This window comes from Oryzias melastigma, linkage group LG20 (assembly GCF_002922805.2).
Source record: "Oryzias melastigma strain HK-1 linkage group LG20, ASM292280v2, whole genome shotgun sequence".
Lineage (NCBI taxonomy): Eukaryota > Metazoa > Chordata > Actinopteri > Beloniformes > Adrianichthyidae > Oryzias > Oryzias melastigma.
Window position 1 is genome coordinate 18359357 of NC_050531.1, and position 15668 is coordinate 18375024.

A 15668-nucleotide genomic window follows, 5' to 3' on the forward strand; every position below is an offset into this window, starting at 1 on the left:
GTGAAATCATTCTCAGCTCGTACGTTTCGGATCTGACGACCCGCAAGCCGGCGCTGTAAGCTGCAGAGGACCGCAGCTGCAGCAGTAGAGAAAAAAGGATACTGTAGCGTGAACTCCAAACCAACAATGTTGCACTGACAAATATATTGAAGAGGTTTATGTGTTTATAGTGATCATTTGCAAAGAAAATGCTTTAAAAAAAGAAAAAAAAGAAGTTTCATCTTTTTATACCTGGTTTCAGATGATCTAACATGGATCAGAGATGTAAAAAAAAACACAAATATTGATATGTTTTCATGATCAGAATGACAGGACATTTTTTCCAAACATGTATCATATTAAAGCTTCATTTTATACTGTCATTTGAATTTTGTGCCGATTTTGTTTTTCTTTTTTGTTACACAAACGAGAAAAAAAAGACTTATTTTCAATACTGCTTCTGTAAATTTGCTGTTGTAGGGGAAAAAAATAATAAACAGCAAAGGCCTTAAATCCAACTGGGTATACCTGTGTTGTACTAGATTTCAAACGTTGTTTTTCTTCACTCCTTTCTTACTTTCCTGGTAGAGCTGGGTTTTGTATCCGACTTGTGCAAAGGAGGCATTGCAGCGAGGCTGTAGTGTAACCAAAAGCATCAAACCTGTTCATAACCGTTCTTTTTCTCCAAAGATACAATAAAGCAGCTTCATCTGAAGTGAATGGTCATTTTGGGTTATTTATGTGTTTTACCAGTACATTATTTTTAAGTAATTTAATCTAATCTGCAAGTGGTGGATATTTATGACCAGATGGATGGATCTCTGAATTAAAAAAAAAGACTTCACAAGAGCAGAAGAGCTTGGTGCAAAGAGAGCCAACAGACCACTAATGACAAACTGATGTACGATGCTGCTTTAATCTGGTTTATGATCTCTACATGTGTCATTTTTCAGATGTACAGTGGAGAAATAAGTATCTGAACCCTTCTAATTTTCTAAGTTTGTCCACTTAAAATAAAAATCTGTCATGTTAATGGTTGATTGATTTGAACGATGAAAATGTATTACAAATACGTATTTGATCGATAGTAACCATGAAAATTTGACTCTTAATCAACCTGAATTGAAGACACCTGTTTGAACTAATCACCTGTAGAAGAGACACTAAATTACAGACTCTAAACTACAAAATCATCAGCAACAAACTGAATATTAAGGTGAGAACATTTGGTGACAATATACAAGAATTCAACTATTTTAAAGGTTGGGTTTTAAACCAGATTGGACCTGCTGGGGTTTCTGTGATCATAAGAACACTGAGTTATCGGCAGGAATTAGGTGATGAACTCAAACCAGCTGGAACCACATCACCAGGAAAACTATTGGGAATACTTCATGGTTTAATATCTAGCAGTGTTTGCAAACTGCTTTAGAAGACACGTCTCTTGAAGTTTGGAGACATCAGACTTATTCTTCTCCCCATCAATTGTAGAGGCATTTGGAGGAGTAGGGATGTGCGAAATAGCTTTTTTTTTAAGAGGAAGCCAAAGCGGTGGAGGGGTCTATATCCCTCTGCTGCGAGGGTGTTCCGCATGGCGCTGTACCGCAGAGGAGAAACGCATTTCGTTACATGATCTGCTCTGAAAAACAGACGTTTACATGTAAAGGTAAGTAATTACTTTTTGTTTTAGCACAAATAAAACTGATGCTATGTTACGCGCTAACGAAGATGCCCAGTAAATATTTTTGACACTATTTTTCCATATTTCTCCACTTGGACGGCTAAATTTAGGAGTAGGGAAATAATTCTGATATGGACTAAAATTGAGATCTTTGGCATCAACTCAACCCGTCGTGTTTGGAATGCTGCCAATAACCCCAAGACCACCATCCCCACTGTCAAGCATGGAGGTGTAACATTATGATTTGGTGGTGTTGTTCTGCACAGGGCTACATCACCGAGGAGGAACAGATCAAATGTATTACCAAGTCCTAAGTGAGAGCCTCCTTCCATTAACCAAGATGTTTAAAATGGGTCATGGATGGGTGTTACAACAGGATAATGACCAAAAACATACAGCCACGGCGACTGAGGAAGAGCTGAAGAAGAAGCAGATCTAAACCTATGGAGAGATGAAGCTCAGGGACAAGTGACAGTCACCAAATCTTAGTGATTTACAGGTAATTTGGAATGGCAACATTTTCAAAGGCACAGTAAAAAAAAGAATGATGAAAACAATATGGTTCTTTCGACAAGTAGAGAAGAAAATGTCAAACTTTTTATGTCTAAGACTGGATTTTTTTTTTCAGATTCATGGATTTTACAAAACGTTAAGTACATGTACTCTAAAATTCTAATAATAATCCAGTCTGTGTGAGCATTTGATCTCCAGTTTTCTTGCAGAACAGAAGTAGCTAACATGAAGAAGGATCAGCCCTTGTTGGGTTACATAGACATCATCAATAGAAATATTGATATGGTGTCTGCAGAACAAATGGCATTAATGAGGACAGGCAGGGAGCACACAGAAACATTCTGTCCCGTTGACAATATAAGTGTCAACATGTGCACCAAAACACTTGAACCCATAAGAACCCATGGTGACATCAGTGTAACAGAAAAATATTCGAAGTTGGTTCTTCTGTGATACTTGGTTTGGAGTGCATTCCACATAATTTTATTTTTAAGGAAAATATGGGTTAAGACAGTTCAGACTGTTGTGCTCGTCAATCCAATAAATAATTTAGGCAAATCTGAACAATATTTAGATTCAATTTTATATTGCTCCCTTCATGCATTGCTTGTTTTATATGTAAAAAATTTTGTTTTTCCATATAAATGTTACACTTAAAAATAAAAAAACTCCTAAACCTGAATAAGACAACAAAAATCTTACAATTTAATCCTTGAAACTTTGACTACAATGTAATGGCTGCATTTTATTTGTTGGCCACAAGGTGGCTCTAGCTCTGTGAGGAATGACAGACAGTCCCAGCAGGACCTCATGGTCACAGTATCCAAACACAGACTAAACACTGAAATTATATGACCGGAATGATCTAAAATTGGTTTAAAGGCTGCTAATTTAATAAACTAGGATGTATCCATTTCTTTCTGGGTACATAACTGAATAATTTTATTGTAATAGAAGTAAGAACGAGTTACATTTGACAACTTTTAGCAGTCAAAGTCAGATACATTAGTCTGATGAGAAAGTATTAATGACCAACTTCAATGAAATTTGTGTTTTGGGAGTTTTTAACATGTTTTGTAGTATTTTTTTTAATGATTGGGGACTTATGCAAAAGAAAATTAAGTTTAAAATTGCATTTATGGTATTTCTGTGCTCAAATCATTGTGAAACAGGAGCAAATGAAAAAAAAAATGTTTGAAAAAGATCATAATTGTAGAAAATACACTGAAAAGCTCCAAAAGGGTCCATGTACGTCTTTGTTTTCCTTGTCAGAGCTGACATCTCCACTCTTGTTGCACCAGTAATGTTAGACTGGGGGTGTGAGGGGCTGTAAGCTAGCAGGAGAAAGTGTAAACAGACAGCTCTCAGCAACAGGATGGAGGGTGGTGCTGTAAAAATGCAGCCTACAACTCAGAGGCAAATTTCTAACAAACTCCTGTCGCTCTGCAGAAACTAAGATCCAGAAAACAGCAAAGTTTTTAGATTTTTTATAAAAACTGCACAATTATATTTCAAAGACCAGTGGGAACGCTTGGAAAATTGATCAAAAGATGATCAGAGTGGATCCATACTTAGATTGTTGAGCATTTTTTAGGGAAATTGATGTGCATTCATGGCTTTTCTTGGCAAAGCAAACTTAAATGTGAAAAAAAAACACTATAAATTGTTGCGTCCTTTCCAGATAAGTGAACACCAAAGTAGCAGATATTATTTTGTACCACTATTATTAAAAGGTCTGAAACTGGAGCACATCAGGGATGTAAAAATCTGCTCTCCTTTTTAAAGCACTCTCCAAATAAACAGGAGCGAATGAAACCTCTGGTCCTCAACGTTTGTTTTCTTTCACATTTTTTCCACTCCAGCCCCCGGCTGAAGCTGTAACAACTTTCCACCTAAATTTAAACAAACAGGCCTTGTAGATTTGATTATTTAGACTGAAACCGATCCAATGAAACTAGATTAATTTAAAGAACAAAACTATTTATTTAGGTCCTTTCCAGATGAGTTTACTAGAAGCTCCTGCACAACCTCTTCCAAGTCACATTAGGGTTTTTTTTTTTTTTTTTAATGTACGCTGGTCAAAATATATTATGAGAAACTCAATTCAGGTTTTTTTAAAACTTTGCAAGTTGACATGGGCAAATAAAAACTTTGTCACTTTTTCTGCACATGTAAGTTTGTACATGATACATGTCGATGTTTGGTGTTTAAATAAAGATAGGAGCTCGATACAATTCAAGAATGTGAATGCGGTGTGTGTCGTAAAAATATAACAAAGTTAGAAAAATGCTTTTTTGAGAACTTTTTAGGAATCAGTATCAGGTATTTTTGGAGCTAAGAAACAAAAACCGAACACAAACACTAAGGGGCAAACACACCATATTTGATTCTTCATGGTAGTGCTGTGGTTAGCTCTCCCATTTGGTTCCCAGCTGGGTTCTTTCAATGTGTCGTTTGCATCTTCTTCCTGTGCATTTTCTCCCACAGTCCTAAAACATGCTTCAAAGGTTCACTGATAATTTCTAAATTGTCTCTTGGTGTGGATGTGTGCGTAGTCATGTGGTCCTGTGACGGACTGGCGACCTGTCCTAGATTCACCTGACAGTTGTTAGGATAGGCTCCAGCAACCTGTGACCACAATAGGAATTAAGCGTAGAAAATTGAAGTATGGATGATTCTGTAAGTCATCCTACTTAGAAAGATGATAGAGATCTGTTATATTATAATTCTGAATCACATTGTGTGATATTTTTTTTAAAGAACGTATCTCTATGATGTTACAGAAAAAAGCCTATTTTTGTACCGTCCATCGCTTTCTTTAGCTTTCTCCTTTTATTGGTATTTTTGTCCTTTCCACCATCCCAGCACTTTGAGGGTGAAATTATTCTTGATGACTTGGTTAAAAAAAAATAGTTCCATTATCTCTATTTATTTTGTTTTAATATTTTAATTAGGTTTTGCTACAAGTTACCTAATGTTTGCCCAGAATGACTCCAGTGGCCACATTTTTATATATTTAGAGCAAGAATCTTCAAATTCATTGACAGTATTTTCACAAAAATTTGAAACAACGAATCACATACACACCTGTTGAAATCGGTCCTAGAAGAGTCCTAGTTTTTATATTATATTCCCTGTGGCGTTATATTTTATGTGTGCAGTGTACACTGTGTCTTACTTTGAATTTAGCCCATATTATTCATTCTTTTTTTTTTTGTCCATCTACTTCAACTGATCAAAGTGTTGATGTTAACACCAGAAGGTCTCCACAGTTTTTTGTCTTATAAAGACCTGTACAAGGTTCCTTTTTTATATTTAACATTTACTAACATTTTGGCTAATTCATTCTCTTTTGGATGGTAAAAACTCACCAACACCTGCACTGCTCACAGACTTTCAGCACCGACTATCTCCTTCTTCTTTAAGATAGAGATGTAAGGAATCAGACTTGAAGGACCAAAAATGTCGAGACTGTAAAAAAGGAACAGAGTCACCATGGTTTATTAGACTTTTTTTTTACTTGCAAAAAGAGAAGTTCACATAATTTTGAACAATCTAACTTCTCTAAAACATAGAAGTTAACATGTGATATTCAAAGCCAGTGTTGAAACCAGACAAGAATCACTCAGTAGTTGTTGTTCTTTATAATGTTTGTGGGTTCAAACTGAATCTGCTTGAGCACAGACATTACTCCAATGAGAGACAGAAAAACGGTTGTATTAACTACACAGGAAGTTCACCCATAAATCGGAGAGCTGTCAAGTATCATCACGAAATTACTCAACTATAAAATAAATCACCAAATACGGTAAACTAATTGATAACAACTGTACTGACAATCTTCTTCCACTTGGGGCTCTATGCAAGATCTCACCTGGTGGGGTACAGATGATCTTGAGAACAGGAAGAACTGGTCAATGACTTGAAGAGAGCTGGGACCACAATGACAAAGGTCAGAGGAGAATGGTCAGATTGGTTCCAGCTGTTAGAAAGGCAACAGTAACTCAAATAATCACTAGTTACAACCGAGGTTTGGAGAAGAGCATCTCTGAACACGCCCAATCTTGAGGCAGATGGGCTTTTACCGTACCAGAAGACCACACTGGGTGACACTCATGTCAGGCCAGGAACTAGAAACTGAGGCGACAATTCATGCAGGATCAATAAAACTAAAATAGAACATTGGAAAAACGTTGGATCTGATGAGTCTTCATTTCTGCTGCGACATTCAGATGGTAGGGTCAGAATTTGGCATCATCAACATGAAAGCATGGATCTATCCTACCATGTATCCGTGGTTCGGACAGGCGGTGGTGTAATGGTTAGGGGAATATTTTCTTAGCACACTTTGAGCCCCAAATCAAGAATGGTCACAGCACCACAGCCTATTTGAATATTATTGCTGACCATGTCCATCCCTTTCATGACCAGAGCACCATCTTCTGACTGATTTCTTAAACAAGACCAGATCTCAACCCAATAGATCACCTTTAGGAAGAGGTGGAAAAGCAGCATCATGGATGTGCAGCTGATGAATCTGCAGCAACTGTGTGATGCTTTCATGTCAATATGGACCAAGCTCTCTTAGGAATGTTTCCAGTATCTTGTTGAATCTATGCTACCAAGGACTACGGCAGTTCTGAAGACAAAAAGGGGTTCAACCCGGTAATAGCAAGATGTACCTAAAAAAAAAAGAGTATTTTTCTATTTTAATGTAGATAATAATTGGTTAGCTGTTTAATTAGATCCATACATTGTAGTTATGATAAAATAAATGTGTTTTTAGTTATTTCTACTGCTTTTGATAATAGTTTAGAGAAAAATCCTAAATCACCAGGACTCTTATATACTATTAAAAGTAATTTATCAACGTTATTAAACATTATGGTCACAACCAAACGATAACTTTGCGCTGTAATTTAAACAAACCTTGCAGAGTTTATTGTTTAACTAAACTTTTAATAAACTAAATGAAATGAAACTGTTTATTTAGCTTATTTCCCATGAGTCTACATGTGGATATATATGGGTATCACTGACTGATGCAGCACGAGAGCATGAAACAGGCGTGCCACTAGCATCTGTATAAATAGGCAATTATTTGAGTGGGGGTGCGTAACGATGACGTACACTCGAGGCTAAGATTGAAGTTGGCAAAAATAAAAGACACGAACCAGCCTTCAAAATAAAACGTGAGCTGAGCTGATCGTACTTAAAGAACGCCACATTTCACACTAACATAAAAAATATTACTATTGGGTAGATAATATCGACATTTATTTTAAATGATAATACATATGTCATCTTAAAATCAATTTATTTAAATTTTAGCAAACTTGGGAGAAAAGAGAGCTTTTATTTTTAAAGGAAACCGCCGGAAGTTGAGTTGGTTGTAAGCTTCACATAAGCAAAAGCGGGGGTTACTTCTCGGCTTTGCCCGGTTCAGGCTGACGACTGGAGAGCCTCGGTGTCTTCCACGCTAAAGGGGAACAGGAGAACCTCTTCTATTGGACGCGTTTGATACTTCACATCTTTTAGACATTTTTTCCTCAAAGGAAAGTTGAGGGGAATGAGCGGCGGGAAAGGTTTTCTTTGAGTTGACAGAGGAGAGGGTGGCCCCCGGTGCCAACAGGGCAGATAGTTTCTGCTCTCGCGGGGAGCTGGACGAGACAGTTAGCTTACTGCTCCTGCATGTCGCCTCGGATCTAAACATCATTGCGGCAAGGTAAGCAGACTTTAATAATACTTTAGGGTATATTTTACATTATTTTATTTTGTCGAGCCTTAATTGATTTTTTATGCGTGTTGTGTGTTTTTATAAATGTTTGCATTTATATCCATACCTATTTTAATAAAAACTTAGATTTTTTTTAGCTTAATGTTTTCCCTCCTGTGGCTAAAGACAAATGCTGTCGCCCAAGATTGATTTATCTTAGTTTTTTATACATCAAATTTAAAAATAAGAGTTTGAAAACTTGTCTAAACATGATGTTACATTTATTCATTTAAAAGATAGAATTAAAAATATATATATTGCCAACATTTTAATTGTTTCTGGTACATGTAGGGGGTCTTTATTTGTTGTTATTTGGCCTATAATAATGCAACAGGCTCTAAATATCTCATTTAAGGTAATTTCAACAAGCAATCCTAATTACTCAGATCACATGAGGGTTGACAGCCCAGGAGAATAAAGGTGCTAAAAAAAGTAGCAATTAAATTTTGTTTCATTTTCAGAAGAGATAAAGTTCTCGCAATTAGCTGCCAGAATACAGAACTTTGCACATTCTGTAGCTTCAGGCTGACAACCCACTGAATACCCCAGATGTCAGACTGCATGTAAAGCTTTCCTGAATAGAGCTTGCTGCTCTTGCAGTTCAGGACTGACAGTCTGCGCAGTTTCCCATTGATTGGATCAACCAGACCCCCCCACACCATTTGATCTGAGGAGAAACAGAGGGGATCAAAGCTCTGAAAACACAGATCACTTTGCTGACTTCACAGATGAAGAGGCGAGGTTTCATCAGGAAAATGGAAGCAGGAAGAAGAGGAGGAAGGGCAGGGAGAATGAGGGGAGGGGTGTCAAGGGGAGATAAAGATGTTGGAGGGGGGGTTGTATAGCTAATTGAGGAGAAGGATAAATGTAGGACAGTAAGGGAGTTGAAAGTCCGAAGCTGAAACAGTGGCCACCAGCTAAATGAATGTGACCACAGGACCTTCCCCCCAGGGGAGCAGCTGCTTCTGCAGAAGCCAGGTCCACCTGATTTATGAGGCTATTTATTCAACACTGAAACACATCCGGGTCTTTTTTATTAAAAAAAAAAGTGTGATTTTTCTATGGTGCCAAATTTGTGTCTCCCACTTTCTGCTCTTGACAGCTGTTTAGTGTATAGTGTGTGTAGTCTTTAGTTTAAGAGGTGAAAAGTCAAGAAAGCAAGAAATAATCCTTCCAATAGTTGTATAAGCTTCACTGAAGCTCGATGATGGACCACGAAGATTTACAGAGAGAGAAAAATCTGTTATGAACAGAAAACCATTTGAGCTGGCCATGCCATTTTTTGACAGAAATTTGACACCTTTTTTTGGTCATGCTCTTAAGTGTTGACTTGTTACAGCAAGAGTGAATGTGACGAATGTGCCGTTCTGTTTGATTAAGATGATAGTTTATTAAACATTTAATGAATCATGGAGCTTCTGTCTTCATTTGTTTCTGGTATTAAACAAGGTTGAATCAAATGAGGTTGGCTTCTGAAACTAAGGTGTTATTAAGGTACCAGAGTCATTCTAGAACTTCCTGTGGCATCACTACTGAAACGGATTAGCAATACTGCGCATGTGTGTCAAAGACGTTGGCAGATGCAGCATTAGAAAGCGTACACTGTAGTTTTGAGGTAAAATAATAATAGCAAAGAAACATCTAATCAACTTAAATTAGTCATCGACTAATTGTGGCAGCCCTAGTCTAAGCAAAGATGTCCAGACTTCCCTCTGTCCGGTCACTTCCTCCAGCTCCTCTGGGGGACCAGCCAAGAGATGTGATTTAAATTTATTTAAATCAAAGACGAAAAAAAAAATGTTCAGCATTTTTTACAGCAAAAAAGTTGCTTTTCTCTATATCAGAATTCGCTGAAATGATGTTAATTGCAAAAACGGTCAGAAGAGTTATGGTAATTGAAGAATGTAAACATTGGAGCTAAAGCTCTGTATTCAAGGGTTAAAAAGAAGGCATGCATCTATGCTCTGCTGTACTTTTCTTTTTTTTTTTTAAATGCCGTAGGGAAACCTCCTCAGGTCAAAAAGCAGAAAGAAGAAATCATCTGCTAAAGCCATGTACAAGTAGTCCCCTACCCAAACCCAATCCCAGAAGAGCTGTTATTTTTAAATTGTTAGATACAATCTCTCTTGTCAAGCTAGTAGTTATTGTCAACAGTCATGTTTGGTACTTTTAGACATTTTATCAAAATTAAACGCATTTACATTTTAGAAGATGCAACGCATAATCTAAAACAATAACTTATTTTTTTGCTAACACTGTGTGGTGTTAGCCTTATGTATTGGTTTGACTTAACAAAACAAGAACTAGTTTCTAAGTCATGTTTTTTCCCTCCATTACTCATCCCAGAATCACTTTGTCCGTACAGTCATGTCGAATACCTTTCTGAGCATATTTTGGTGGTGCCTCTTGCTTCCTAGAGGAGCTTCTGAGGTCAGTCCTGCTGAGAAAACGAAGCTGAACATGCCATGTTGGCCATAAATAGATATGATGCTGTACAGATTTAGCTTAACCACTAGCTTGACTTCCCCTCACTCTGGGAGGAGCAGGGCTGACAGAGGAGAAATGAACATGGTGGAGATGAAAACTGGGAGGGGTAACAGACTTGGATTCTTTACCAGCTTCTGTTTTGAGATAAGAGATTGTTGGGAGGTGACAGGAAGTGAGTCCAGAGTCAAAAGTTTGACATGAAGCAAATGGTTTCCAGCTGGACACTGACTTGAGATTCTTCCTTTACAGTTTCTGTCTAGGACTGTTTGCTTTGACTTAATCTGTCACAGCATCTTTATCTGAATAACTGTTTTGGATCTGTTATTTTTTTTATTTGATTTGGTTTTTCTGTGCTTATAAAAATTGTGGATTCTTATTACATCTGTACAATAAATTGAAAATGTATCATGATTGCAATATCAGCCTATACAATATTAGCAGAAGACAGCATAAACTACAATAAAAGCTCACCTTGCATGTTTTCACTCATGTTAAAAAAATCTCATTGCAGCTTGAATGCCTAACGAATCAAATACAGCCGTTTTCACTTTTGACCAATCAAATGGACCTATTCATATAAGTGTACCAATCAGATGGAGGCGTTTCATGTTAGATGCCTTCATCCTGTCATTTGGAGTAAACTTTATGTCATGTTGATGTTCATTTAGATAAAACTGTTGCAATGAAGTGAAAATGATGTATTAGTTGTTTTACTATTTGTTTATGTACTATAAGTCATATTGTCATCATAATATTGATCATTTTTATCGCACATCACAAGTTTTCTCATGAAGTGCAGCCCTAATTCTGATGACTTTGTCATCTAATTAAAAGTTCTAAAACATCTTGGAGTTGTTTTATTAATAATCTGGTCATTCTCAAGAATTTTTCCTTCTTCCTAGTTGGTTCTCATAGTAATGCATTCTCAAACACATTTGTCATTTCAAAATACCCAAATTATTTATAATATAATATATACGTTGTACAGGAAACGGTCTTTGTTCTTCAAAATGCAAAAATAAGATACTTTTTTCAGATTAATACTATGTGCAGTTTTACTCACACTTTGTCACTAGACTGAATCATCTGTGTTATAAATCAGTGTGACTGCTGAGTTGAACTTTTTCTGCCGTTATTGTTCAGTTTGCACTTTTGTAGCGTTTCCTTAAGCATTAGTCACAATTACCATAACAGCCACATATGGGCTTTCTGTGGGTAAAAAATAGGCCAACCTGTTCAGTGGTTAGGCAAAATAGCAAGTTTGCTGGACAAATTGGTCAAAATGGGAGTTTAGGGTAAAACCAGCCAATTCCTTTGTTTTAAATGTAAACTTCTGAGCTTCAGAGCACACCCACATGAAGAAATGCATTTCTCCTCTGCACAACAGGCGCATGGTGAGCACACAATCACAGGCGCACCTGCACGGAAAGCTATCAAATCGATTTTTAACATTTTCTGTATCGTTGAACATATTGACAAGTTTGAATAGTTTTTTTACCGATTCCCAAAGAATCGTTACATCCTTAGTTCCAACTGACAACCATTCGTATTAATTTTTATTTTTTCCTAAACGAGTGTCTCACAAAAAAGATGGGTATTTGGGACAACCATTGGCTGTACAAGATAACTGGACCAAGTGAGTGGATGTCACCCATTAAAAATGACTTCTGATTCCAACAAAATGAAGTCAATCATTTGCCATCGGGTTAGTCGCCATTTTTACGCAATATGGACCTCGTTGAAGTTGATAGTCAACATCTTTACCACTTGAAGGTGGGCTCAGGAGAATCTGTCGTGAGACCACGTGTCTTTATTGAGCTATCTGATTGCTCTTTTTATAGTTTAAATGACTTGCGCTTCAGGAAATAAAAATAAAAAAACATTAGAATTAACAAATAGATGTCAGGACAAGAACATTAAGTCTGGCAAATATAATGACTGAGTAATAGCTGTTTATTTCTCAGTCTATTGGATTCTGACTTCTTGGAACCAGCGGGTACTTCCTTTTTAGGACCCAGAGGGGGAGGAGTCATTCAATCCAGTTCTCGGATACAGTTGATGTGGACACCTACCCTAACGTGTCTTTGTCATGGCCAAGAGGTATTTGTAGTCTCCATTAATTGACATTTTAGGACCGGCAGTTGGGCTTGCAAGGTATCAATATCATTCATTTGTATTTATTGGGTTCAATTGGCATACACTCTATAGAAAGAATCAACTGCAAGGCTCATCTACGATGATGTGTGATTATGCTACAATTAAGTTTATGATTTTTTTTTTTTTACACATTAGTCATCAGATACTAAGACTTTGCCCTCTGCAAAGTACATTAGAATAAAACATGACAGACATACTTTTACTGTTTCCAAATATATTTTGACTGCTAATCTCTGGACAGCTTTTTCATCCTTGCTGCTGCAAACCACGCCCCCAGTAGAAGTGTGAAGTCTGTGGCCAAATGAAAGACATCTGACATTCATTATTGTGTGTTTACCAGTATTACAGCCTCAGCAGTTTTGCATGTGTTGGGGGCGGGGGGTGCACAGCTGGCTGATGGCGCTGTTAAAACTGATAAAGCTTTGACAGAGCATCCATCCTGGTCCCTTTAGTTGCTGATAACTGCCAGCTTTGAGATGTATCTGTGCTAGAGTTTCACTTTAATCTATGTTAAGTGAACCTTTATCTTTTTTCAATATTTCCACAATTGCATTCTATACGTCAACATTAGAGAATTAAAGTTCTAGACTTGACGACACACAAGCATTTTTAGAAGATTGTGTGTGTTTCTCTTATTGCCTAATATGTTTGTCTCAGTCAGACAGGACTTTGTTATTTTTGCACTTATCCTTAAATTAAATGTTGATTCATTTATGAATTTGGGTCTCGTTTCCAATTGGACTGAACATCTGTTCCCCAGTTGCATCTGTTCTTTTTTTTCCCCATTTAGTGCTGGAGCCATTAGCTCTGTAGAAAATGTGTTTATTCTCGTCTCTGTCTCAACGGGCTATTCATTAAATGCTCCAGAGCTGCAGACATTTGCCAGTGCTGTCACGGACATAAATAATTCCTCTTACTGTTTAGCAGCACATGTGTTCTGCCCATATTTGTAGATTGTCTTCAGAAATAAATGGCCTTGTCATTGTTTTGTTTATTTCCAGTTGGATCCTTTGGCTTTCTTGCTGTCATTGTTTTAGAACAGTTCCAAATTTTGTTTGGCCTTTCCCATAACTTGGAATTTTGCTATTCCCTTGTTTAGGCTTAGATTAGACATGCTTGATTCACAAAGACAACAGGCGCTGCTGTTTTGGCAACAGGCAGCATTTCAGCTCTTCAGAATAAGTATTCTTGCCTTCTTTTTCGTCTTTTTAACATTGCTCTAGTGGGAGATTTGGCTGTTTTCCATGCATCTTTACACAGGCTTCCTGTGTGATAAAGCAAAGCATCCTGTGTTACAGCCTAGAAAGGCAGACTCTGCATATGTGTGGAATTTTTGGGAGCCCCACTGTGCAGCAGCTCTTCAGGCCACAAACCGTGCATGGGTGTAACTCATCAAAGCCAGTCACAGTCAAGTCATATGCTTAAACTGCTAATTTTGAAAAGATCCAGCTACTGCTTATGGAACTTTAAAACAGGCATTTGATGACTCGGTGAACAACTAAAGCACTTACTATGCTAGACAACTTTTTATACTGGTGAGGAAAACTGATGTAGCACCTTTGACACGTCTGTATCCTTTTATTTCTTTTTGAAAATGGCAGAATTTGTTATCAGGTTTTGTTCTTTTCTCAAAAATCCACCCCACAATGAGAAATTCTATCCCAACGGATGGAACAATTTCCCAACAGTAAATTCTCTGGGGCAGCAATTCAGCGGAGAACACAGGAAGCACGCTGCAAAAACAAACAATGGAAACCAGAAGTTTATCAGACAACATTTTTGAACAATTAACAAGATTCTCCACCCAGGAAGAGTCAGTCTGTTGAATGTTTAAGCATAAAAGTTTGTGAGAAGAGGATTCTTTTGCAGCTTTCAGAGTTTTATAAACTACTAGAACAGTCACTCTTTGAACTGAGATTTGACACATGGAGGTTTTGTTTTGAGAGCATGAACACCCCTGACATCAACTCTATTATTAAAACCTTAGTCACATGCAGGGTCAACCTCAGAAGGTGCTGTGAGTTTTTGGGTTGTCTGGACTCATTGAGAGGATAGGCTACATGAGAGATAGAGTGGTCAACTTCTGATTGGAAGATTGCAGGTTCGGTTCACCCCCTACCCACCCATGTGTCAAAGTGTTCTTGGACAAAACACTGAACCCCACATTGCTCCTAGTGGTTATAGGTTGGTACCAGTTTCAGGAAACAGACCTGCCATAAGTGTGTCAATGTATGTTTATGGGTGAATAGAACTGTGACTGTAAAGCGCTTTGGTTCTTCTTGGAAGGTAGTGACACACTTTACAAGTTTATGGCATTTACCTTTTTCAGGAGACTGCATGTCCCTTGCAGTTTCCTTGAGGATCGCACCGCCACCTTAATAGATTTAATTGAAAATGGAGCGTATGGTAAGTGTATCGCTAAATACCCATAAGGTTAATGTAAGTTGCACACACTGATGACTTTAGGGTGATGTACTGTGCCTTTACACCACACTGTTCGTTAGTCCTTTGCAAGGACCATTGACTGTATATAGAGAACTGGACTGAGAGACCCCTCCCATCCGTATTTCAAATAGCTTGTCCCAAAAAGCTGAAATCCTCTAGACTTCTATTGGGAAATAAACAACAATTACTTGGTTTATTTGTCAGAATAACCATTCTTGCTCTGGCACATCTGTTTAACCCGTGAAAGCCCATAAGGGGTGTAGACTGATGACGTAGCTGCGCGTCAAAACAGTGTGATCACAGTGAAAGAGAAGCTGCATCAGCTGACTCAGAAACGCAGGGAAACCGCGGAGGAACATAGGGAAACCGCGGAGATGCGCTGTTGAACAATCTATTGTTCGGAATTAAAAAATCTCTTCATGTTGATCAACACTCCAATGTTCTTCAATAAATGTTTTATAAAGCAGATCAGAAGTGTTTTTGATTGGTAACGGACATTCTTCGGGGTCGGGGGAGACACCGAGACGGGAAACTGGTGTGTCTGCGCGTGCGTGTCTCTGGTCCTCAACCCCCACGAACAAGAGAATACTGTATTATTCTTTGCAAGAAGATTGTGGGTGTTATGAAATG

General features: G+C 37.7%; 1 protein-coding gene across 2 annotated transcripts in view; it reads left to right on the plus strand.

Moving 5' to 3' along the window:
* Positions 1-7578: 7578 nt before the first annotated feature.
* itgb1a (integrin, beta 1a) overlaps positions 7579-15668 on the plus strand; it is a 31960-nt gene continuing 23870 nt past the window's right edge. Inside the window, exon 1 of one of the 2 annotated variants that reach the window (XM_024280323.2) lies at positions 7579-7898. The gene's annotated coding sequence lies outside the window, so the exon portion shown is untranslated. The remainder of the gene's footprint in view (positions 7899-15668) is intronic. The other variant, XM_024280324.2, reaches the window with a different exon arrangement.